This window comes from Ursus maritimus (assembly GCF_017311325.1).
Source record: "Ursus maritimus isolate PB19 chromosome X unlocalized genomic scaffold, ASM1731132v1 scaffold_X1, whole genome shotgun sequence".
Lineage (NCBI taxonomy): Eukaryota > Metazoa > Chordata > Mammalia > Carnivora > Ursidae > Ursus > Ursus maritimus.
Window position 1 is genome coordinate 102,879,232 of NW_024423319.1, and position 26,086 is coordinate 102,905,317.

The following is a 26,086-nucleotide window of genomic DNA, read 5'->3' on the forward strand; positions in this document are numbered from 1 at the left end:
GCTCAAATGATACAAAATCATCATGATGATTTTTAAAATACCATCTCCGTGTCATCACAAGTTTAGGATTCTACATAATTCTTCTCTCTGAATGCAGAAAGAAAAAAATGATTCAAGTTATTGTTAAACAAGTAAAGATCTGTTGCCCTTGCCAACGTAAATCTGATGGAATGAAGAGGAAGTGGCCCTGATATTACTACTACCCAGATAAAGCTTTGGACATCATTCTGGCATATTTTGAGAAACTTGACTTTATTGTTATTTCATTAGCAGGATTTAAGGAATCCTGATCGAGTAGAAAGGACTTGTGAAGGTGAACTTTTTCTCTGACTTTAATTTAGAATACTCATATAATCTATTGAGTGCTGATGCATGCTAGTAAGTGTGCCTTATGTCATTAAATCTCAACATTCTTAGGTAGTATCTCTAAAGGATAAAATTTAAGAATTGCTATATTACTATCACACCTAATTTTAAGAACCCTAATTTCTTAAAGTAGTTAAATATCCATCCAGTTTTTTAATTTCCCCCATTTCTATATACAGTTTTAACAGGTAGTTTGTTTGAATCAAAACCAAAATAACATCCAGAGTTGTAATTGGTTGATAATGCCCTTAAATCCGTCTGCTTTATAGCTCCACCTTTTTTTTTCCTTACAAATTTTATACTAAAAAACGATTTTTTGTACTTTACAAGATTTGGCTGATGATACCCACATAGCATTTATTATATTCCTTTGTCTTCTGTGCGTTCAGTGAGGTGGTAGTAGATTGAGACAGGTTACATCATCTTCAAGTTTTCCTTATTTGCCAGACTACTTTATAGGTGATAAAGCACCTGGCCTCTTTGGACTCTATTTGAGACGGCTTTTAATTGTGATGTATGTACTGACTTTAACGATTTTGCTATACTGAATCCCATTCCTGTAATAAACTGTAGATTTATAAGCAGTGCCATTTTGGGTCCTGTAAGTCGTCTTTAGGCAATTTAACTCTGTTTAATTGCTACCATTAGTGCAAGATTTATATAGATCTTCTTTTCATCAACATTTTGTTACACAAGGCAATAGTTTGTAAAGGAAGCATGAAAGATGTTTGGGTATTGGCTTTTATCAGTTTCAAAATAATGACTTGGGTACTTAACATTCTCCAGAGGTGACCGATGGACTTTATTTTTCTTAAATGCCAATACAAATTTTTGAATGTAAGCACACTTGAAATGTTGAAATCCAGTGCAGTCTTCATCTTATTGTTGCTTAAATTTTGCTGATTTTGCCTACCAGTTGACAACTGAAGTTGGGTCTGGAAGCTCTTTGCTATGCCCTCAATTATTTGAAATCTTGCATGCTTTCCAGTATGACAAAATGATTCAGGGTATTATAGTATATTTTCTACATCAGACCTGGAGTCAGCCATTTCTTTAGAGTCTCCTATTCCTATTAATAGGAAATGGTATTTAGAGACCACAGTCTGGGCACTGGTAGTGCAGATTTTTCACTGGGTTAGTCTTCGTTCCTACACCTTTTCAGTGAACAGAACTGTGACGTTTTTCATGAATTTTATACCATGCATTTCAATTCAAATATCATAGTAATAGGAGCATTTTGACTTAACCTCAGGAATTTTACGTGTCTTTCTTTTTCTCCTGCATCAAAAAAAAGTTACCAATGGTGATTTTATTATTTCCTAACTTTTTATCTCCTTTATCACAAAATATATGCACAACTGTCTATAAATAACAACACCACCATTATAGAAAACCACTACTAATTACTAAGAATATTTTCAGGTTTTTTCCCCCATTTCCTTTTGTCCTTAGGGTACATGCCACTAATGATGTATAGTCATACTGTTTTTTAAAATAACTTGAAATAGTTCTTGTGCTTAATGTACCAGCTCACTATAGAATTGGGGTTTAATTTCACATAGCTTTTGATGCTTCGGTGTGGCTCTTGTCATTTATAATTACATAAAATATATTCATGCTCCCAAAGGTAAATGTAAAAATCAAGGTATAGCACGTTAACTAGTTTTTAATCCTTGTCACTTCTTGGTTAACTTTTTTGTCAGGTAGGATTTTCATATTTTTCTGTTAAGTAGAACTATAATTTACACATGTGAAGTTACCTTTTTTTAAGTTAGAAATATATTCTAGGTAAAATTCCATGAAAGTATAGAAAGATATTTTTTTTATAAGATTTTATTTGAGAGAGAGAGAGCATGCACGCAAGTGTGTGTGTGGGAAGGGGTAGAGAGGGAGGGAGAGGGACAAGCAGACTCTGCAGTGAGCTCAGTCTCGCCACTCTGAAATCATGACCTGAGCCAAAATCAAGTTGGAAGCTTAACCAGCTGAGCCACCCAGGCACCCCTAGAAAGATATTCTTTTTTTTTTTTTTTTTAATTTTTCTGACAGAGAGAGAGACAGCCAGTGAGAGAGGGAACACAAGCAGGGGGAGTGGGAGAGGAGGAAGCAGGCTCCCAGCAGAGGAGCCTGATGTGGGGCTCGATAGATCCCAGAATGCCGGGATCACGCCCAGAGCCGAAGGCAGATGCTTAACGACTGCGCCACCCAGGCGCCCCATAGAAAGATATTCTTAATTGCTTTGCTTAGCTGCATAGTGTTACCTTGAGTGGGTTATCACAGTTATTTTAACTAGTCATTTAATGATTGGCTATCAAGGGTTTTTTTCCCCATTGCTTTGTTATTAAAAATAGTCTTATATTGCATAGCATTATACATGCTTTGCTAATAATGTATTTTTTGCCCTGTGCCGGTATTCATGATAAATTGTTTCCAATACGTTGTATATGAAATACTGTAGGGTTAATTTAGGGATCTAAATAATTTCCTTTTCAAAGAGTATTTTTACTTTATCTTAGATTGAACTAATTCAAAGCTGGTTTTACTATTAATGCAGGCTGGTCTGTTTCTGGGTGGCAGTTTTTCCTAAGTCCTTCACAGAACCAAAACTAAATTATAATGTGATTACCAGAGCCATTCTTCTTGGCATTTGATGAACTCCTGAGCTGTATGGAACTTAGTGTAGCCATCCTCAGCTCCTCAGCCATAATACTTCCTTTGCACTACTCAGCTTGCCCTTTTTTTCTGTTTTTGTCTTTTTTTAAAAAAATAACTTATTTTTTGAAGTAATTTGTACACCCAGCATGCGGTTCGAACTTGCAACCCTAAGATCAGGAGTCCTGTTCTCTACTGACTGAGCCAGCTGGGCTCCTCACCCCCACCCCCAGCTTATCTTTTTAACTCTGTGTTGCTTGGGAATATTTACATGCCTCAAGGGAAAAAGCAATGTAGTTCCCTTTTCTCTTGAATCTTGGTTGACAAATCCTGGATATCATGGTACCTTTCTAATTTCTTCAAAATATTTTTCTTAAATTTATTGAAATTTAGTAATTGTTCTTAGTAAGACGTTTAAACTTAAGCAGGCTACACTGTCATAGCTAGAAGTAGAAGTCCATAATTCAATTTTAAGTAAAATTTAGCCATATTAACTTTGTCTTAACTTTTTAAAGTATTAACTTTGCCACTTCTTTGGTGAAGGGGTGGGAAGATACTGTGAAATGAATAAAGACAGTATCAACATTCAGGGTTTTTTGTTAAAAAACAATTACAGAACCGAGGAGATCAGTATTCAAGGAAGTTGATTTCTTTATGTTAAGATGGCGGAAAATGACAGCATGTCTGTGTGATGATGGAAGTGATGCAGTGGAGCAGAAAAATGATGCAAGAGAGGCGGGCAAAACCCTTAAACAGAAGGAAGTAGACCTGACTCTGTAGTGGAGTTGATCTGTCAGCACTTCATACAGGTCAACTGTTTTAAAAGAAAGGCAGGAAATGGGTTTACAGATGTTGGTAAGTTAGTACATCTAGAGTGGAAATAAGAATACGAGCAGGTTCTCCCATTCATTTTTTTATTTGGATGAGAAGTCAACTCATTGGCTGTGTAAAGCATGATGATTGGGGGAGAGAGAAGGAGGTATAAAATAATATTCTCAAAGAGCAAGAAAGCAACTTGTCCAAAGGTATAGTAGGTTTACTAGGAATTTAGAGGATCTCTTGGGATTTGTGGTCACACAGTTAAAGTGGGATTGGTTCTTCATATTTTTCTGTCTCCTACACCTGCTTGAGAGCAAATATTTTTAGACAGATGTATTTAACTAGGGCTAGTATTTTGTCTGGTGAGCAGAGCTTGAGTCAAGATTTTGAGAGTTAATTTTTTTTAGCAGGCAACAAATTGAGTAAATGAAAAAAAAATAAGCACATAAAATGGTGAAGAACACTGAAATATGATGGGTCAATGAACCATATGTTTTAGTTGCATCACAGACCTACTGGAATGAGAGGGTTAGGAGGAAATAGATGAAAGACTGGAATCAGTACTCAGGTATGGCAATTTGGCCTCTACCTCTCTGCTACTCAGAATGCTCCCCAGCATGGCTGGGAATTCTAGGAAGCAAATGACGGAGGCCTGAACGATCTCTTTGTAGGGGCTCAAATAGCTCGAGTGTGGGCTGCTTCACTGGAAGATCTGGATATATGAAGCAGAAAGTATTTTCCCACTAGAGATGAAGGGAAAATAGTGGTCTTAAGGAGATGGTTGCAACAGACCCCTGTGACACACAGAAGAACGGAAGTAGGAAGCAATACAGGTATTCAGTTAGTATTGGATAATCACAAGTGGGCAAAATTTACAAAAAATCCTATTAAAATCTAGACTAAAAATTGTATATTAATTTATTTCAAAAATCTTTGTATTATTGAGGCCTGGGGAAATGAGAGAGGAAAAAAAAACACAAAAGAAAAAAATTCATATTATTCTTAAAAGGAACTTAATTAAGTTTACCTCATACTTAAAAATCTTAAATTACACCAAATCTTAGAATATGCCTGGATAAATCACGGGTTGATTTCCCCAACCCCCTAATATCCACAACTTGATCATGGGGCCATTGGGGAAAGTAATTTCAAGGTTTTATTGATTTTTCTCACAGACAGTTCTTGATTCTTTGAAATTCAAATACTCTTTTTGAAGTGCCTATCATTTTTGTCAATTTTTCTTTTCTTCAATTTTTAACTAATCTCATTCTGTCAAATGTCTTAGGGTATGGTTCAAGCAGTTTTTCAACAGCTTCCTAGAATTCCTGTTTCCTGTATCATTTATAAAATCTACAAATTTCACCTATTTTTTTTACCTTAAATGCAAGTTTAATTTTTATACTCAGAGGTTTATAATACACTGTCATTAGTCTGTATAAGACCCTTTTGTGCCTTCCTGCTTACCTGCCTGCCTTGATTCTTTCTCTCCCCTTTATTCCACTCCTCTTCCTTTCTACAACTGAACATGCTTTTTTTGTTTTTAATTAATATTTAGTTTTCAAGTAACTTTTGTGCCCAATGTGGGGCTTGAATTCACAACTCTGAGACAGAGTCACATGCTCCACCCTCTGAGCCAGGTGCTCCTGAACATGTATTCTAATATATTCAGTTGTATATTTTTTATTTTCAGAGAATGTCTTGTTTATAAGCAACTATTTTAAATTTACATGGATGGCATAGTTCATTCTGGTGTTTTTGTTGTTTACTTTCTTAACTACTGTATTTCAGTGTCTGGCATGTGCTTATGACATAATTCATTGTTTCTGACTATTGCAAGGTACTCAGTTTTATGGAGTGGCCACCTTTTATCTAACTACTGGGTATGGACAATCACAATACCTCAGTACCCCCAACTTCTATAAATTTGAAGATCCCACAAAAAATAGTTCAGTGGAGGCCATCATGCTTGTTCACTTTAGAGTGGAATCACTACATTTTAGAGTTATCCATGTACTCCCGTTTTACTAGGTCAGACGGCATCATTCTGCACTACCATCAGTAATGAAAGCAGCATCCTAAATCCCACATCTACCAATACTTAAAATTATTAAGCTTTCTGATTATTTTTACAATCAGATTTTTCTCTGTAATGAAATTGCACTGTACTTGAAGATAATATGGCAAAGAATGGGCAGAGTTGGGGCGCCTGGGTGGCACAGTCGTTAAGCGTCTGCCTTCGGCTCAGGGCGTGATCCAGGCGTTCTGGGATCGAGCCCCACATCAGGCTCCTCCGCTAGGAGCCTGCTTCTTCCTCTCCCACTCCCCTGCTTGTGTTCCCTCTCTCGCTGGCTGTCCTCTCTGTTAAATAAATAAAAAATCTTAAAAAAAAAAAAAGAATGGGCAGAGTTGTGGGGTGGGGCTCTCAATATGGAAGAAAGCACCTTGGGTTTTCCCTGCCCCTCCTCCCACCCTGGCTCAGTAGACAAAAGGGAAAGCCATCTTACTTGGAGCTAATACAAGAGATCTAGGGGTCTTTATGTAACACATACAAGCCTTCTTGGAGTTTCACTGGAATTGAGGAGAAGAACTCAGGGAAAGAATTAGACATCCAGCTAATAAACTAGACAGGAGGATCAACACATCCAAATTTAGGTCATGGTTGTAGATAACACATTTGTACTCAAAGGAGGATGAATTTAACAAGTGATGTAATAGTATTTGCAGCACTTCTTATGTCCTAGATGCTTTGCTAGTTGTGTTCATGTAGGGAATCTCTTTTGTGTCTTAAAATAAGTCCACTAAGGCAGGGTTTCTTAGCCTCCAAGCTATTGACAATTCGAGCAAGATAACACTTTGTTTTTGGGGGGAGGTGTCCTGTGCAATGTAGGATGTTTAGCAGCAACCTGTTCTCTACCACGAGATGCCAGTAGCATTCCTTCCAGTTGTGACAACCCCAAATGTCTCCAGACATTCCCAATTATTCCTTCAAGGAAATAGTTGCCCCTGCTTCAAGGTAATGATCACCATCCTTACTGGTCAGGTGAGAACACTGAAGTTGACAAAGCTTGAGTAAGTTGGTCATAATGCAAGGAAATAAAGGAGGTGGGATTTAACCTCTTATCATCCTTGCTTAAACACCTGATATTTCCTTATTCTGTACTACCAACAGCCACAATAATCTTGTCTTATGTTTACATAGTTCACTTGTTCTCGATCAGGTTTGTTTGTTTGTTTCTGCTCCTATATGCAAGAGGGACATAATAAAATAAAAACCACTACAGTGGGGAATTGGAACATTCTTTCCTCTACACACTTAAATCTGATTCCCAAGGAGGTATTGTAGTGTGTATGGGTTTTCACTGATTATACATACAAGTTCCCTGAATGTTCATCTTTTAAGGTAGGAAGGTCCATTGTTTTTCTCCTTCTACAAAGAGAAAAGGTGTTTATTAATAGTCAAGATGATGACATGTATTAACAGACCAGGTCTTGGGGCGCCTGGGTGGCACAGCGGTTAAGCGTCTGCCTTAGGCTCAGGGCATGATCCCAGCGTTATGGGATCGAGCCCCGCATCAGGCTCCTCTGCTATGAGCCTGCTTCTTCCTCTCCCACTCCCCCTGCTTGTGTTCCCTCTCTCGCTGGCTGTCTCTATCTCTGTCAAATAAATAAAATCTTTAAAAAACAACAACAACAAAAAAAAAAACACAAAAAAACAGACCAGGTCTTGAGAATCTTGGAACTTTACTGTTCCATCTCTGTCACACTAGGTGGAAAAATTAGGATCAACCTACTAGCAAAACACCATCCAATTAAATGGACAAAGGACATGAAAAGAAATTTTTACAAAGAAGACCTAAAAATGGCAAGCAGTTACATGAAAAGATGCTTCATGTTATTAGGGAAACACATTAAAACCACAACGAGATAATCTCATGCCTTTTAGGGTGGCTATTATCAAAAAGACGAGATATAAATTTTGGCAAGAATGTGGAGAAAAGGGCACCATTATACTCTGTTGGTAGGAGTGTAAATTGGTATAGCCTTGTGGAAAATAGTATGGAGATTGCTCAGAAAATTAAAACTAGAACTACCATGTGATAAGTAATCCCCCTTCTAGGTATGTATTTGCAGGAAATGAAATCACTGTCTCCAGGATCTATCTGTGCCCCCTGTTCATGGCAGTATTATTCACGATAGCCAAAGATAAGGCAACAACGTAGTATCCACGGACAAATGAATGGATAAGGAAAATGTAGTCAGGGGGGATGTGTACATAAATAGACACACATACACACAGTGGAATATTCAGCCATAAAGAACGAGGAAGTTCTGCCTTTGATATGTGCTAGACGTTTTGGACATGATGCTAAGTGAAATCAGACCTAGAAGTACGAATATTGTATAATCTCACTTACATGTGGAATCTGGAGGAGAAAAAAACCCCACATGTCTTAACAGAGAATGGTCGTTGCCAGGGGCTGGGAGTAGGGGGTCATAGGGAATTACTGGTAATTGGTTCAGAGTTGTGGTTTTGTGAAATAGAGTTGTGGAGGTGGTGGTAATGGGTGCACACTATAATGAATGTACTTACTACTAATAAACAGTACACTTAAAAATGGTCAAGATAGTGAATTTTGTGTTATCACAAAATTAAATAAGCATATTTGATATTAAGAATATATAAGAAAAGTTTTCACTTATCAAAGAACTTATATTCACTTTATTTTACCATAACCCTCAAGTGCCCAAACTCCTACACATGCCAAAAGTTTACATAATCTGGGAGGCTTACAAAAGTGTTATTTTAGGAGAAAAAAACAGTGTAAGGCAAATTGCTGTAATGTAGGCTTGTTGCTTTATATTTAGTATGTCTGCCCTAATTCCTTTTTAGTTCCAAGGCACAATTACTACTGTTTATTGCCAGGCCAATGTTATTTATGGGTTGAACTCCCATCAAGAGGGTCTCCTTTTTCTGTCAGCAATGGCTTAATAAAATAGCCTTTCACCTTTGGAGACAGGCCTTTAAATTCTCTCTGTGCAAATGGAAGTGCTGTAGGTCATTTTCTTCTAATTGCTTGTGGGCAAGAATTGACAAGCCACCACACAATTTAGCTTGATTGGCAGATTTTTCTCCGAAGTAGTCCAACCCTGAACCAGCAATTTCAGCACAAGATTGAGATATCTTGTCAGAGTTTGGTGGTAAAATTAGCTTTTGAGTTCTCCCAAAGAATTCCTTTTAAAAGAAGAAATGTATCACAATTCTTTAACACCAGATGTGATGTTTTGTTTGACTATCTTATGAGATAATTAATGAGGTGCTTTGTAGTTGTCAATTGGTGGTTCCTTCATAATCGTAAAGTGAGAAACACGTGAAGGGAAAATATCGTTGAGGTGACATTCTCATTTAATTGCATGTTTTTTAAATTAATAAAATTAACCTTATGGGTTAAAAAAGATTAAAAAATATTTAATGTTAAATTGTAATATGCCAAAAGAACTGTTTAATGATAATAAGTAAACTTATGTAACACTTTTTCTCTGACAGAAATGCTTCTTTTGGTGTTATTTCTCAGTATTTGATCCATCATTGCGAATTACAAGTGTTCCTGCTGATTGAATTTACTGCAATATTTACTTTGGTTTTGGATCAGATTTTCTAAGGCAGATTCTGAAAATAATAGAATTACATATTTATTTAGAAGAAGGTCAAAAATCCTTGAACTGTTAAATCATTTGTTAGGTCAAAGTTCTTGAGATAAATGAAGAACAGATAGAAATAGTCAGGTCTTCACATCAGTGGTCCTCAAACTTTTTGGTTTCAGGGAAACCATTTAAATTGTTAAATTACTGGGGATCCCAAAAATATTGATATGGGTTCAATCTAATATTACCATATTAGAAATTAAAACTGAAAAGAATATAAAACATGTATAAACAGTAAGCCAATTACATGTAGATATAATTAACATAATTTTGTAGTAAAAACTATATTTTCTATTATAAAAATGAGAAGTATGGTGTTGTGTTACACTCCTGCAAGTGTTTTGAATAGCTTGAACTGTTTTCAAAAAAAAAAAAAAAAAAAAACATGAAAAAATATTCCTGTAGGATTTGGCAGAGGAACAGCATGAAAATGACACCAAGCCAGATTCCATCCAGGAGAATATCCCAGATTAGGAAGGGAATTTCTTTCATGTAAAGTCCCAGTGCTTTTCAAACACTGGTCCTTGGGGTAAGTGAGTAGGCTTGGCCTTTGAAGAGCTGTTTCTTGGATCCCTATAGTCCTTTTGGTCTCTTGGAGAAGAGCCCCGTTGATTTCAAAGCCACATATTTGGGAGGGCTTGTCTCTCAGGTCCAAGTCGTAAAAATTGGGATGTCTCACATGGAATAGGAATATTTTTCTCAGGAAGAAACTTTAAGTTAGTGAGAGCCTCCTAATTGTGGGCCCCAGGAGCTGGGTTGGGGTTTTTGGTGAGATCCGGTGTTAGCCTCTCCTATCCACTTCCATGTGGCCTTTGTTTCTCAGGTTTTTGTTGTGAAGGAACTGCTCAGCCACTTTTCATGTCTTTTTCAGAGGAAATTTTTCTGTATGTAGCTGTAGTATCGGGTGTGTCTACAGAAAGAGATAAATTCAGAGTTTTCTCATGTCGCCATCTTAAACTGTTCCTGGCTTAGTAGAACACAGTGGCTTTGTCATGTTTCTGTTTTTTGTTGAAATAGCCTATGTCCTAGACCTACTGGACAAATCAACTGTAAAACTTGTGAGAGAATGAGTGTGAAAAAGGCAAATGACATCAGATTATGAATAGAGTTTTGCTTGCAGACGCTTGCAAGTGTTTGAAGGACCACCAAGGGTCCCTGGGACACACTTGTAGAATCCCGGCTTTAGGTTTAAATTCATACTACATAGAAGGTGAATGTTTTATTTTTCTATTTGAAACCAATAATATGTTCACTTTGAAGGTAGCATCAGAAATGTAGGTTTTTGAGATCAAAATTTATTACTTTTTTATTCTGTGGCTGTATTTGGCCGGTAGGAAGTCTTCTCATATATTTGAGCAAAACCTGCCACTGATGAGACTATGGTGGGTTGGTATTCATAGGGTGGTGCTGAACTTTTCCTCACTAGGACACTGAAGGCTGCTCAACCACAAAATAAATCCAATTTCATCAAAGACCAAAAAGTAAATCACCATTATTTATGTCGTATTTCTTAGAAATACCTTCTTATCTTCTCAAATGTGAAGAACAAGAGTAGTGTCCAAAGATGACTCTGAGAGCCAGGTAAAATAAAGCTAAAAACCATGGACTGCCATTTGTGTATTGATGGAATGAATCCTTAGAGTTATTGAGGTTTTATATAGGTAACAGTTGTATCATTGGTAATTTTTTTCATTGAATATTGCCTGTGTGTTTGTTTGACTCTTACTCCAGCATTCCTGGAAACATCTGAAAAAGATGAGTTACTCTTAATCCAGATTGGTATAAATTAATATAAAAATAATTTTGTGTCTAATCTACACAGTTTACTTACACATATTTTTATCCCTGAACAGCAAAATCCTTGACCTCATGCTTACTCAATGTAGGTTATGGCAGCTATATTTACAGTCTGGCTTTGCCTTTCTGTAATTTCTTGCAAGTTGTCGGGTTTGGCCAGCAAAGCCTGAGACAGTGAATGAAAAGATTACTCCAGACACCTTAGTAGGAGAAAGGAGAGACCTGAGGACCAGACAGTCTAGTGGCAAAAAGCCTCGGACCAAGCTTTGTCTCCACTCTTATTGGGGTCATATCAATACACCAAGTGCAAGCGCAAAACAAGGAGGCAAGGAGTCGTAAAGTACGTGACCACCATGTGTGCCTGTTTTTCTTCAAAATTTAAACATTTACTCCCTAGATGAGAACGTTGAGCAGCAGTAAGAATCTGGCCGCTTTCAGCCAGGAAACTTCAAAGGAGGCCCAGCATTCCAGCCACTCCTCCTTTGCTTTTCCATTAGTCCCATCCAGGGAGGCATACACAAATCAGATTTTGTCTATCCAGGCACTGTGAATTCCCACAAGTTTCCAGCTGAATTTTATGTCAGAATAACCTAAGGATCATTTGTTTTTATTTATTCATTTTTAAGGTCATCTCTACGATCATTGTGGGGCACACACTCATAAACCCAAGATGAAAAGTCATATGCTGCACCGACTGAGCTAGCCAGGTGCCCCAAGGATCATTCCCCCCCCCAACGATCATTTTTAAAACATACCTGGTTGAGTACTGTTCCTAAACATTTGGATCACAGTCTACTTTTCAAGATCTCAAAACGCTGAGTTAGACAAGCTTCTCTGATATTTCTGTCACACACAACCCCCTCATCTATTTTATACCCACCTTTTCTGCAGTCCATAAGACATGTAAGGAATTAATAGGCTTCCTCAGTGGTGTGCTGACATGCTTTGTGTCTGAAATCCACTGCTCAGGAACTACCAAATACTGCCATCTCTAGGGGAAAGGTTGTTTTGTTTTGTTTTGTTTTGTTTGTTTGTTTGAAGATTGATTTATTTAGAGAGAGCAGAGTGTGAGCAAGCACAAGGGGGAGGGGCAGAGGGAGAAGAAGCGAATCTCGAGCAGACTGTGCTGATCATGGAGCCTGACTCGGGACTCCCATCTCACGACCCTGAGAACACGACCTGAGCTGAAACCAAGAGTCGGATGCTTAAGTGACTGTACCACCCAGGCACCCCTCTAAGGGAAGGGTTTTTAAAGATGTTTCTCACCAGATACATCACCACTTCCCGTTCCTTAGGGAAATAATTTCTTTTCTTTTCTTTTCTTTTCTTTTCTTTTCTTTTCTTTTCTTTTCTTTCTTTTTCTTTTCTTTCTTTCTTTCTTTCTTTCTTTCTTTCTTTCTTTCCTGATTTTATTTATTTATTTGAGAGAGAGAGCGAGCCCAAGCAGGGTGAGGAGCAGAGGAAGAAGCAGACTCCCCGCTGAGCAGGGAGCCCAATGTGGGGCTTGATCCTGGGACTCCAGGATCATGACCTGAGCCAAAGGCAGAGGCTTAACTGACTAAGCCCCTCAGGTGCCCCAGCAGAATCATTTCTTTCCAACCCAGCACAACACTTTACCATGAGAATACTTACAACTGCAGAGTATATTTGGTGTTTGCTATAGTGTGGTGTTAGGTTGGTCATCTTTAAGGAATCTGAAAACCATTTTGTAGGCATTTGAAAGAGAGGTAGTTACTTCTTAATGTGGTCAGCGTGAGAGTCCCTCTTAGGAGAACCTCACCTGTAATCAGGTAACGCTCCAGTTTGCTGACAACTGTGATTGGAGGAGGTGGCAGAGGTTGATGAGTTGGAATGCGCTGTTGTGACTGGCGTCATAAAGCTCCGCTCAGTCTTGGGGAAAAATTCAGTAAAATCAGTAAATACTAGATTGATCACTAAGCGTTTTATTTGACAGGATTTTTTTGTTTGTTTGTTTTTCATTGGGAAGGTCAAGATCAGTAAGTGCTGAGTTCTCTCTATTGGTAGCTGAAGCAAACACATGAATAGCTTGTGTAGTTGGGATTTGGGTGATGAGATGCTAGGAGAGATATCGATGTAATTACATTTACAAAAACACAGTTTTAAGAACATGCTTCAAAGTACTTGAGATTTTTCCATGATGATCACTGTGTCTATAGCTGGCTGGATTATATGATAATGAATAGCTTCCCTCTGGCAAATGCATAAAGTGGTGTGACCTGGCTTAGCGGTAATCAGCTACCAGATATAAAAGTAAAGCCTGTAAGGCCACTGTTAGTGTTCTTTGATGTCACGCAGTAATGCATACATCAAAATATGTGTAGAAATCACTTTCGTTGCTAGAAAAACAAAATATTCTTTTTGATCTTGTTCCTTGAGGTGTTCTGCCTTTTTTGCTTATTTATTTGAGCTAGTGAATAAATAACGATGTTGCACATTATCTCTTATACTTACAACCCTGTATTTTCAGTATTATCATTTCAGTTTTATGACTAAAACTGAGATCCACAAAGGCCTGATTTCACTTAGCTAATAAGTGATTGGTGTTAGAACTCTTAACCCCAAACCCCTCTCTAACTCCAGCTCCAATGGAAACTTGACCTCTGTTATCTATTTATGAAAAATTAGATAAATGAAAAATATTTAACTATATCAGTTCAATAAGGCCAATTTACTTATCTAAGCTTAGTGGGAGCAAAAGAGAGTGTTTGGCTTTTAGCTTTTGTACCAGATTAGCCTTGATTTTAACAAAAATAAAAATACAAAATGGCAATGGAATGTTCCAGTTCACTTGGGTGTTTTGTGGTACTTTACTTTCATGATTTCAGTATAGCCATGTTTCATGAGAATTTGTTCAGTTCATTTTCCTTTTTTCAGCATGAGTCAATGTTAATTTTACACACATAGACTCCCTATTGTTCTAGAAAAAAAAAACTTACGAGAATAATTACCTTGCCCTGTTGACAAGTTGTTTAGCCTAAATAACCTTGCCATCTGCTGAAAAGGACTAGTGAGTCACAGAAAAGTTTCAGAGGGCTCGTTTTGGTTGGATACACAAGGGCCGAAGATTTAAAAAAAAAAAAAAAAGGCTAAACCTAGAGGAAGACAAAACTGAAAGTACAGGAAAATCAGAATATTGATCAGGAACTTTACAAGACAAAAAGCTTTAATATGATGTAGACTAAAACAAAGCATTTCAGGCATGTGGAAAATTCGAAGATACAAGCGAAACATTCTGGTTAATAGAGATTTGAAGAAACGATATTATTTAATTAAAAATAGATTGATGAGAATAGGTTCGGAGTCCTAAATGTCCTCAAAATGTTCTGATGGAAGTTTGGGGATAAATGGCATTGTTAAAACATCAAGATTAAGAAAGAAACATTAATTACTGTTTCTCAACAATCCTTGAATTTTACTGATGCGTTTGCAGTTTGTAAAGCCATATCAGACAAGCAAATTCATTTTCAAAGGATGTCTTTAACATCAACTTCTTAAATATTGTGTTTTTTCTACCTGTAATATTTCTGATTTCTAGTCATCTCTTTTCTTAACCCTATCCCATGACAGTTTGGCAATTACTAACTAGTGTTCCGAGTGTGGATGGATGCTGTGATGATAATGAAAGGTTTGCCCTAGAATGCTTTTGAATCAGAATAAATAGTATGTACCCCCTTTAATTGCCATTAAAAAGAGGGAAACCTAGAATACACTAATGATAGGACTGCGTTTCAAGAATTCTGTATGTCCATATTTGAAGTAATGTAATCCTGGATATTTAAATATGTGGCCTGCTATCTTAAAACAAGCCTATTGAAAATATTCCAAAAATATTAAATGAATCATTGCATTTTTCCTTGTCTTAATGTATTTTCTGACTGAAGTTTTATGTTTTCTTATACTGTGTTATGGAATGCCCAATTTCTAAAGGGAAAGTGAAAATTGGGAGAAAATCTCCTGAACTCTACATTCTTTTTATGTCTATCCTTTAAAATCTTCTTAGTTTCTTGAATGTATTTATCTCTTGCACCGAGCATATTATTGGATTTAGCACTGTTAAGTTAAAGCAATTGTTTTTTAAAAGGTGCACTCAACCCATTAACACTTGTACATGTGTGTGTGTCTCTCTCTGTCTCTTGGCCAGATCTTTTGGAATTTAGGAAAGCTTCAGATCTTTTCAATAATGATTACCTTTATAAGTATAGTCTCCTTTGCCCTTTATTTGGCTGTAATTTATTGGTTCCCAAGTATGAGATTAATTTTAGCTAATATCTTCTTCCTCATCTCTTCCCTTTCTCTTAGCATCACATTTGAAATAGTCCTATTTCATTTATTTAATGCTTATAAGGTAATCTGCAAGTTTATTTTACTTTTCATGTACTCTCCCCATTCTCTCTCTCTTTTTCTTACTTGAGGCCATCTGTATTTTCAGAACACCTGACTTTTATATACTATCTTGTCACCCTTACAACTAGCCTATGGTGTTTAGTATAGGTAATGTTTAATTCTCATTACCACTGTTGAAGTTGCTATCTCTCTAGTCATTGCAGATGTCTAAAGTTGATTCCCTGGAGTGTTACTAGGTGTAAAGTCTCATGGTAAAAGATTTGCTGAGGTGTTGAATGTGCAAAATATTGTTTCTGGCTTTAACACTTGAATATTTATCGGGTAGATATAAAATTCTTAGCTAAAATTTTCTTTACCAACATATAATGAATAGGCACTTCCATTGCCTTCTGGCATGAAGTATTACTGTTGTCAAATCTGATTAAAATTTGATTATTTTCCCTTATATGCAGTTTTGCATTTTTGCCCAAACATTCCCTTTTTTTCCTTTTTCTTATAGTCCTACTATAAAATTGTACTACAATGTATGTGAGTGTTGATAGCTTTGGTTGATGTGTCCCCCCCCCCCAACCATGTATGTGTTGTATAGCTTTTTCCTATTTATATGGGAATATATGTATAGAGTTTTTTTATATTTTATATACTCCTTTCCTTAACACAGTATTCCTTGTGTTTATTTGCTTTTCTTTTTAGTTTCTGTACCTGAAATAGTTTTGTTCTAGTTATAATTCTTAGCCTTGCTGGTTCTTTTGTCGAATCTTCCTTTTCTCCAATCACCTCGTTACCAAGTTCTCCTACTCCCTGTTCTTTGATAACTGTGACATTATGTTAGATAACTTTGGGGGGACTGACGAAATGGCAGAATAGGAGTTTTCTATTGTCTTCACCCCATCCCCCAATAACATCAGTTCTTACAGTCCCTCATGGATGAGAGGGAGTCCAGCACAAAAGTTCCAGTATACCACTGGAAAAAAAATTAGATGCATTGAAGAGAATAAGAGGGACTCTTTCACTTGACCCACATGACCCCTACCCCATGGCTCCACAGCTCAATGGCAAGAGTCTAGTCTCAGCCAGTGATTTCTTCCATAGAGGAAAGTGAGGATGTGTGAGCAAGCACATGGCTTCCACAGCAGTGTGGAATGCTGCCAAAGAGGCCCACTTGTTTATTGCCCCTGTCCGGAACACTGAGGAGAGGTGCACATCTGAGGTGTAAGAAGCAGCTGAGAGAGCAGCAGCCAGGACTCTGAGAGAGGCAGATCCTACTAACTGCTTCAGGGAATCCATCAAGAAGATGGGCCTGCGAGCCACTGGGAATGTGCCTCATCACCGCGTACACTCGCTTCATGGCCAGCTCCCTGTACAGGTCCACAAGGGTGGTGAGAGTAAGACTTTGCAGATGGCTAGTGAACATACAGGTGCGCACACACACACACACACACACACACACACCACACAGCCCCACTCTGTGTGGTCTGTAGAAAGCACATAAACTTGGTCATTCAGCGCTGCCTAAGGAAAAGCTTGTGAGCATGTATTTTATCTTTGCAACATTGAGGGAAGGCCTACAATCTTAAGAAACCCCCTACTCCTGAGAAGAGGGAACAAGAAGTGTAGAGCAGACAGATTCAAAGATGTGAAACCATAAAACTATTAGAAGAAAATGTAGGGAAAATGTTCCTTGATGTTGGCTTCGACAACAATGTTTTGGATATAACACCAAAAGCGTTAAGAAACAGAAGCAAAAAAACCCGAGTGGTACTGCATTAAACTGAAAAGCTGCAAAAGAAATATTCAACAAAATGAACAGACAACCTATGCAGAAGAAAATATTTGCAAACTGTCTGATAAGGGGTTAATCTTCAAAATAAGGAACTCCTATAAATCAAGAACAATAAAAACATATGTAATTAAAAAATGGGCAGAGAACCTAAATAGACCTTTCTCCAAGAAGACCTGCAAAGAACAGCACCAACAAGTACATGAAAAGCTGTTAAACATCACTATTATCAGGGAGTTGAGCATCAAAACCACAATGAGATGCAGCCTCAAGCCTGTTAGAATGGCCATTATCAGGATAAGAGATAATGAGTGTTGGCTAGCATGTGGAGAAAAGGGAACCCTTGTGCACTGTTGGTGCAAATGTAGATTGGTGCCTCTACTATGGAAAACAGCAGGGAGGTTGCTGAAGAAATTAAAAACAAAACTACCATATCACCCAGCAATATATACCCTAAGGAAAAAAAAATCATTATCTGGATCTCTGCACCCACATGTTTATTGTGGTATATTCACAATAGCCAAGATACGGAAACAGTCTATACCCAAGTATCCATCAACACATGAAAGGATAAAGAAGGGGTGCCTGGGTGGCTCAGTTGGTCAGGCATCTGCCTTCAGCTCAGGTCATGATCCTGGGGTCCTGGGATCAAGCCCTGCATTGGGCTCCCTGCTCAGCCGGGATTCTACTTCTCCCTCTCCCTCTTGACCCACCCCCACCCCGCCCATGCTCACTTGCTCTCTCTTTCATGTTCTCTTTCTCAAATAAATAAATAAAATCTTGAAAAGAAAAAAAAAAGGATAAAGAAAATGTTTATTTTCTTTAAAATAATGAGATATTTTTCTCAGATATTATTCATCCATACAAAGCACTATCCTGGTATTTCGAACAAAAACAGAACTTGAAAGGCAGTATGCTAAGTGAAATGAATAAGAGAAAGACAAATTCCTTATCTCATTTACATGTGGAATCTAATAAAAGCTGAACCCAGAGAAATAATATAGAATGGTAAATGATAGGGGCCGGGGGGCTTGTGGGAAATGAGATGTTAGTCACATGGCACCAATTTCCTTTAACAGGATGAATATTACTGGGGTATCTCATGTACTTGACTGTTAAGAGAATAAATCTTAAATGTTCTCTTTACATACAAAAGAACATGAGCATACATGGTGGTGGATATGGTGTTAACTTTATTACGATATCCATTTCACAGTATGTATGTGTATTATAGCCCATGGTATACCTTAAATGTACACAAGATTATATGTTAAATGTATTTCAGCACAGCCGAAAAAATAGTTTTAGATTGAAATTTTGCTTTTTAAAAATCTAGTTTGTGGGGGAATGGGTTAGGCCGGTGATGGGTAGTAAGGAGGGCACGTATTGCATGGTGGACTGGGTGTTATATGCAACTAATGAATCATCGAACTTTACATCAAAAACCGGGGATGTACTGTATGGTGACTAACATAATAAAAAAATATAAAAAAAAAATAAAAATAAAAATCTAGTTTGTGGGCAAAGATTCCCTTTCATTAAGTGTTTATACATTATTTTGGTACTTAGGTTTTCTTCATGTGGTAATTTTGTATTGAGTTTTGACCAGGATCTATTTGTTGTTGGTTTGACATTTTGAAATCAAATTTGTTTTCCTGTGCTTTTAAGAGAGTAAACTGGTCAGGATAGTTTTTCTAAGTTCATGATTCTAGACTTTGCTCTTTATTGTTTTCATGAATTAACAATGAATCCTCCTTTAGATATTCTGAACTCTGCTTTTTCTGTGTTCCACTCTTTTTCTGTGTTCCATTCTTTAAATTTTATTAAACTTTTTCTTTGCTCCTGTTGTTCCTGTCTTCTTGAATTTGGATTATACTACCTAATTTCTCCTCCATGATGCGCTTTGTTCTGGAAGAAAGTTTATTTAAGCAGTACCCACAACACTGTAACACCGTCATTACTTACTTCAGTCCTTTTACGCTAGTTGTGAATTTACAGCTGTGGAAATATGCATAAATGCATAACATATAATCTTGTTCCCTTAAATTATATCCAGTCTTTTATCAATGTGAAGATGTTCTAAATACCATATTCATGATGGTTTTAAGACTTTGCATATTGAATTAAACATCCAAATATTAATACTTGAAATTTGTAATTTTTGAACAGGTCTTAGCACTATTGTCATTAACTAGCTATTGATGTTAAGAATTGCAAATTTTAATGAAATTCCAATATTCTATATTTGAGAGTCAATGTCAAGTGTGATTAAGTTAGGAAAAATTATCTTATACACATTTTGATACTATCTTCTACGGAATCCTTCCCCAGACGTTCCAACCTAAAATGTCAAGTCTGAAAATTGATGTTTCAAGGTAAAATAAATAGATCATTTTTGGTGTTGAGACTTGGTAAACCAAGTGTAGAGAAACCAGAGAAAGGGAGAATAACTAGAGAATTGTTCTTGATGACTTTATATTTGAACTGAAATTATACCGCCCTTTTCCATCATAAAAACCCATTGTTTATAGTTATTTATTTAGTTATTTGTTTACTTATTTATTATTCATCAACCCTGCTAAACTGTGAGTTCCATAAGGCCAAGGATCATATCTATTTTCTTCATTTGTGAGTTATGGACCTGGCATGGATGTCCCATAAATTTGCTGAATGGATGTTTAATATGTCCAGCAATCACTTTAGCAATACACAGTTACACTGTTACCAGATTTTAGAACTTCAAATAAAGAAAGAAAAGAAACTGAAAGGGGCCTGGGTGGCTCAGTGGGTTAAGCATCTGCCTTCAGCTCAGATCATGATGCTGGGGTCCTGGGATGAAGCCCCGTGTCAGGCTCCCTGCAAGGAGCCTGCTTCTCCCTCTCCCTCTGCCTCCGGATTGCATGCTCTATCTCAAATAAATAAATAAATAAAATCTTTAAAAATTAAAAAAAAAAAAAAACCTGAAACCAAATATGCAATCATCAAAAAGAACAAAATATATATGAGAGTTTTGAAGGTTTGAGAAAATATCTTACAGAAAAGGACAGTGAGGGCGCCTGGGTGGCTCAGCTGGTTAAGCCTCTACCTTCAGCTCAGATCATGATCTCACAGTCCTGGGATCGAGCCCCACATCGGGCTCCTTGCTCAGCGGGAAGTCTGCTTCTCCTTCTCCCACTCCCCTTGCTTGTGTTCCCTCTCTCGGTGTCTCTCTCTGTCAAATAAATAAATAAAATCTTAAAAAATATATTTGTTGATAAAATAATGCTTTTTTTAGTCAAAGAACTGGTGTTTTTATTGTTTGATTATTATCTTTGGTTTTGGGTTGGAATTTTTTTTTTATTTAACTGTGTTTTATGTATTCCTAGGTATATCTGAATGGATTTAGGTGATTAGCGTGCCTCATTTCCAGAATATTTCTGTAATGATTCAGGTAAGGAAATTGCCGTATTACTTAAATAATATCAAAAAAGTTTGTTGTTGTTTTTTATCTTATAAAGTGTGTTCACAAAACAGACTTCTGAGATTTAAGAGTTCTTAACATATTCTGGATACAGGGTCTTTGTGTATTACAGGTATTTTGTTCTGATTCGAGTCTTGACTTTATTTTCCTTATGGTCTTTGGAGAAACAGATTTTACTTATGACAAAGACCAATTTCTAAGTGTTTGTTTTAGGCTTAGTGCATTTATTGTCTGTCTACACCGCCTTTCTCAGGATTGCAGAGATTTTTGTTGTTTTAGAAGTTTTATAGTTGGAGCTTTCACCTTTATGTCTGTGATTCACTTTGAATTTGTGTGTGTGAGTAGAGATTGAGGCTCATGTTTTTCCTGATGGATATTTAGTTGTTCTGTCATCATTTGTTGAAATTTTTTGTTCCCCATTGAATTGTTCCACTTCTGTGAAAATCAATTCATTATAAATGTGTGGGTCTATTTCTGGACTCGATTTTTGTTCCATTGGTCTAATTGCGTAACATCCTATAAAAACTGCACTGCCTTGACTACTGAAGATTCATGGGAAGTCTTGAAATCATGTAGTATTAAGTCCTGCAGTTTTGCCTCTTTTTTTTCAAATTGTTCTGGTGGCAGTGATAGGTCTTTTGCATTTACATGTTTTTTTGTTTGTTTTTTTTTGTTTTTGTTTCTGGTAAAGTAGGCTCCATGCCCAACATGGGGCTCCAACTCAAAACTCTGAGGTTGAGAGTTGCACATTCTACTGACTGAGCCAGCCAGGTGTCCCTGCATTTACAGGTTTCAATGAAGATCACTGAGATACTGACTGTGATTGTGCTGTATCTTTAGATCAATTTAGAAAGAACATCTTAGCCATATTAAGTGTTCAACTATATGAACTTGGAGATAGCACTCTATTTAGTTTTTCTTTGACTTAGGAATGTAGAAGAGTGGTATATCTTTTGTCAAATTTATTCTCTATTTAAATTTTTATGCCATTTCAAATGGAACAGTTCTTTTATTTTCCAAGTTTTTCCTTTCATAAACAAATACAGTTGATATTTGCATATGCATTTTACTTATTCTAACAGGATTTTTAAGATTCCTTAGGAAAAAAACAAAGGTTCCTTAGGATGTTAAATATAGACAATTATGTTGTTTGTCCTTAAGGAGAGTTTTGCTTGTTGTGTGACAAACCTTATACTTTTGTTTCATTTTCTTGCCTAATTGCACTTGATTTGACCTAAAATGTAGTAATCCCTCTTTATTCTTGGGGAATACATACCAAGCTCCCCTCTAGATACCTGAAACCATGGATAGTGGCTAAACATACATAGTGTTTTTTCCTATACGTACATGCCTACGATAACTATAAATCAGGCATGGTAAGAGATTAACAATAATAAGAAGCTAGAACACTATATAAACTATATACTGTAATGAAAGTTCTTTGAATGTGGTCTTTCTCTCTTCAAATGGTTATTGGTTCATAGTCTACACTCTTCCTGTGATGATGTGAGATAATAAAATGTCCACAAGATGAGATTAAGTGAGGTGAATGACATAAGAATTTGTGACATACAATTAGGCTACTACTGACCTGATGATATGTCCGAAGGAGGATTATCTGCCTCTAGACCTTTGTTGACTTTGTGGACAGTTTGACCACAGAATACAAAACCATGGATTGGGGAGGCAGTGGGGAGACTATCGAACAGTGTTAAAGTGGTAAGATCGGACACTCTCATTTTCTCAGATTTAGTAAAACAGTGTTCCATATAGCATGTTTAAGTTTGGTGATAGCTGTAAACACTTCATATATGCCCTTTAGGAGATTGAGACACTTTTTAAAATATTTGAAGAATTGAACTGTCCCTCTTCTCTTTGAGTAAAAATGAAGGTGTTCCTGAAGGGGGCAAAGGGGACTTGGTAAGATACTTTAGAGAATCTAACAGATGAAAAACCTAGCTGCACTGCTATCAATTGATAAATCTAAAATCAGTATTTTTCAGTTTATTTCTTTAATAAAAAATACCAAAAATAAATTCTGTTTTTCACAGTATATATTCTATAAGCAAACTCACAGTATAGCCACATTTAGATATAGACAAATAAATACACATTTGTTTTACTGAATGTGATATTTAAAAAAAAAGTTACGGGTATTCTGTACTTACAATAATGATAAATCCTTACAAAGTATAAATCAAATAAAAACTTAAAAATGTTTCTCCATTGAAATAAGTTAACCTGAAAACAGATTATATAAATGTTTTAAAAAATTACTTACACAAATTATAACTATCTTAGTTAATGAATATTATACATTTGTGTTCTTCATACCTAAGCCTATTAAGATCTGTTATAATGGGAATATTTAATATTCACTATGATTGAACTAATATTTATTCTAATGTGACTGTATAATATTGAAGTAGATAAATTAACATTTGAAATTTTAAACCTATCTTAAGCACATTTTCATACATTAAAAAAAGAATTATAGAAAATTTATTATCAAAAACACATTTATCAACGTGATTTCTTATATTCCACCTAGACAGGAGTCTCCTGAAAGGGTAAATACTGATTAAATTCTTCGTTTACCTACATACATCCTAAATAACAAGTTTGGAAAGTCAAATGAAATATACAGGGAACAGGCAAATGTGACTTCCTGGTGAAAAAAAAAATTAAATTCAACATATCAACAAAATCACAGTGCAGCCCTATATTCAAGCCTTATCCAGAACTACTGGTACAACTAGGCAACTAACAACAGCCAAGAATTTAAGCTGCAATGAATAAAGAACCCATAATGAAAGAAAAATTGCTCCTTTGATCTTATAGAGAGATGCTAAGTTCAAGTTAGAACAAAATCACAAGACATATAACCTAAAACCAAAATCAAGTCCTCTTATTCTTGTAAAAACAGGATCAAATCAATGGTTAGCTACGTACTTCTAGAAGATGAAATAAGCAGAAAAGAGCAAATTTTAAAATAAGTTAGAAGTTGATGCAAGCTAAATGAAATAGATAATGATTATTAGTAAAATCTACTTTAAACATGCTCAGACATGTGTAGTTGGGCTTCTTCCAACTTGAACCATCCATATACCTCAGATATACTATAATTAGAATGGAAAAATCCATATTATGTGCCTTTGTTTATGACATTTATTGATTTAATCTCTTTATTCAGCTAATATCGATTGAGTGTTGACCACATTCCTGGCACTTTATATAGTGCCATTGATGTTATCAAGGAAACAATATGGCTTAGCTGTGAACATCATACCAGTTATCCTAATATTGAGACCTAATTGTTGGCATCAGGACAGCTTATAGTAACATTGTGGCCTGGTGGTGTCAGCCCAGTGCCTCTATGTCAGGGACTGAATGTTTTTCTTCTCTCTCTCTCTTTTTTTTTTTCTTTCTTTCTTTTTTTTTCTGCAGTTAGCAAGAAGGCCATTTGGCTGGAGTAGACTCAGTGAAGGTAGAGTAGTAGAATATAATGTCAGGGGAGTCTCAGAGGTCCACCTCATGTAGAACTTTGTAGTTCATATTAAGGGTTTTGTTTCTATTTTGAGATAAATGACAAGACTATGGGAAGAACAGTTTTGCCAAGTAGGGGGAGATTGGTAATTCAGTTTTTAACCTGTTAAGTTTGAAATGTCTATTTGACATTCAAATTCACATGTCAAGTAGGCAGTTAAATCAAGGAGTCTGACATTCAAGGGATGCATGAATTTGAATGTTACCAGCCTGAGTCTATTTGAGATTACCTAGCACAGAGACCGAACTATAATCAAAAGACTTAAGTACAAAGACACTCCATCAACTAGAAGAAGGGAAGATAAGAATTGATAAAGACAGCTAAACGTAGGAAGGAGGTCGGAGGAGAGCCCAGAGTGAGAGGTGTACTTGAAGAAAGTCTTTGAGAAAGGAGGTGTCAAACATGATGTGAAAACCTACTAAAAATTCCAGTAATTTCAGAACTGAGAATTGGCCAATAAATGTGCTAAGTTTATGTGACCTCTTCAGAAACAGGTTTTTGTTAAACCAAAAATCCTGCTTGACCCCAAACTAAGAAAGAATTGAAGGAAAGCACGTATAAACAGCGAGTATAGACGATTTGGGGATCTATATATATCTCAAAAGAAGAACACTTAAGTCACTAAGTGACTCCACTGTGATTGAAGTGTTTTCACAGTGAGGGAAAGGAATAATAGGGAGTGGAGAAGTGCAGAAAAAGTGACCCTAAGTAAATAAGAGATGATTTTATGCACTAAGGCAAGCGTTAGCCTTAACCAGGGATACAGCCAATTTATCCATACTAACACGAAAGAAGGCCAAGTACATGGGCAATTACTTGGAACCAGAGATGACCAGGAATTAGGAAATGAGTAGTTTGGAGAGAATGTGAGAGAGACAACAGCTAAATCTGTTCAATAATGAGGGAGAAAGACTGGAGGTGTACGCATGCCTGCATCAAAGAGGAATAGCAGGTGACAGGTCAATGTACTTACCTTTCAAGTTGAAGTTTCCACAGATAGGGAATAACCATGCAATTGCCTGGGAGTGGTGGTGAGAAGCAAGTAAAGCCCTGATGCTTATTCTAGTCACAGTGGCAAGAGAGCAAGTGCTTGAGATTACGTGGAGAGCATTGTCCTCAGGGAAATGTGTGCTTTCAGTCAGAGCAAAAACATTCACAAAAGATGAGGTTTTCTGGGGGAACAGAATGAAAGAGGGTTAAAAGTTGGAGAGGGGTCATAAATTTTTATGCTACGAGAAGATGCCCAGAACATGGGATGGATTCCTGGTGATGGTGAATGAATCAGAGTTCTTGGGATTCTTTTCGGTACTGTCATACAGAAGGAATTTGAGAATGCCCAGTTTAGATTTGATGGCTTTGCTAGTGGTTTTGGTAGCTAAGTGTATTTTGGAGGAAGGTGGTAGATTGCCACACCCCCTTCCTTCTTGAGATGGGTGGGGTCAGAACAAGGCTGCTGAGTGGTGATATGGGGAGCATGTGTTGTGTGTTGAAATTACTTTCAACTGTGCATATCTGTAGAGTCATTTGAAATATAAGTTTCAGTTTTCTGTACTGGTGGGAAAAATAATGTAAGGTTGTTATTATCATTAACATTGGGTTT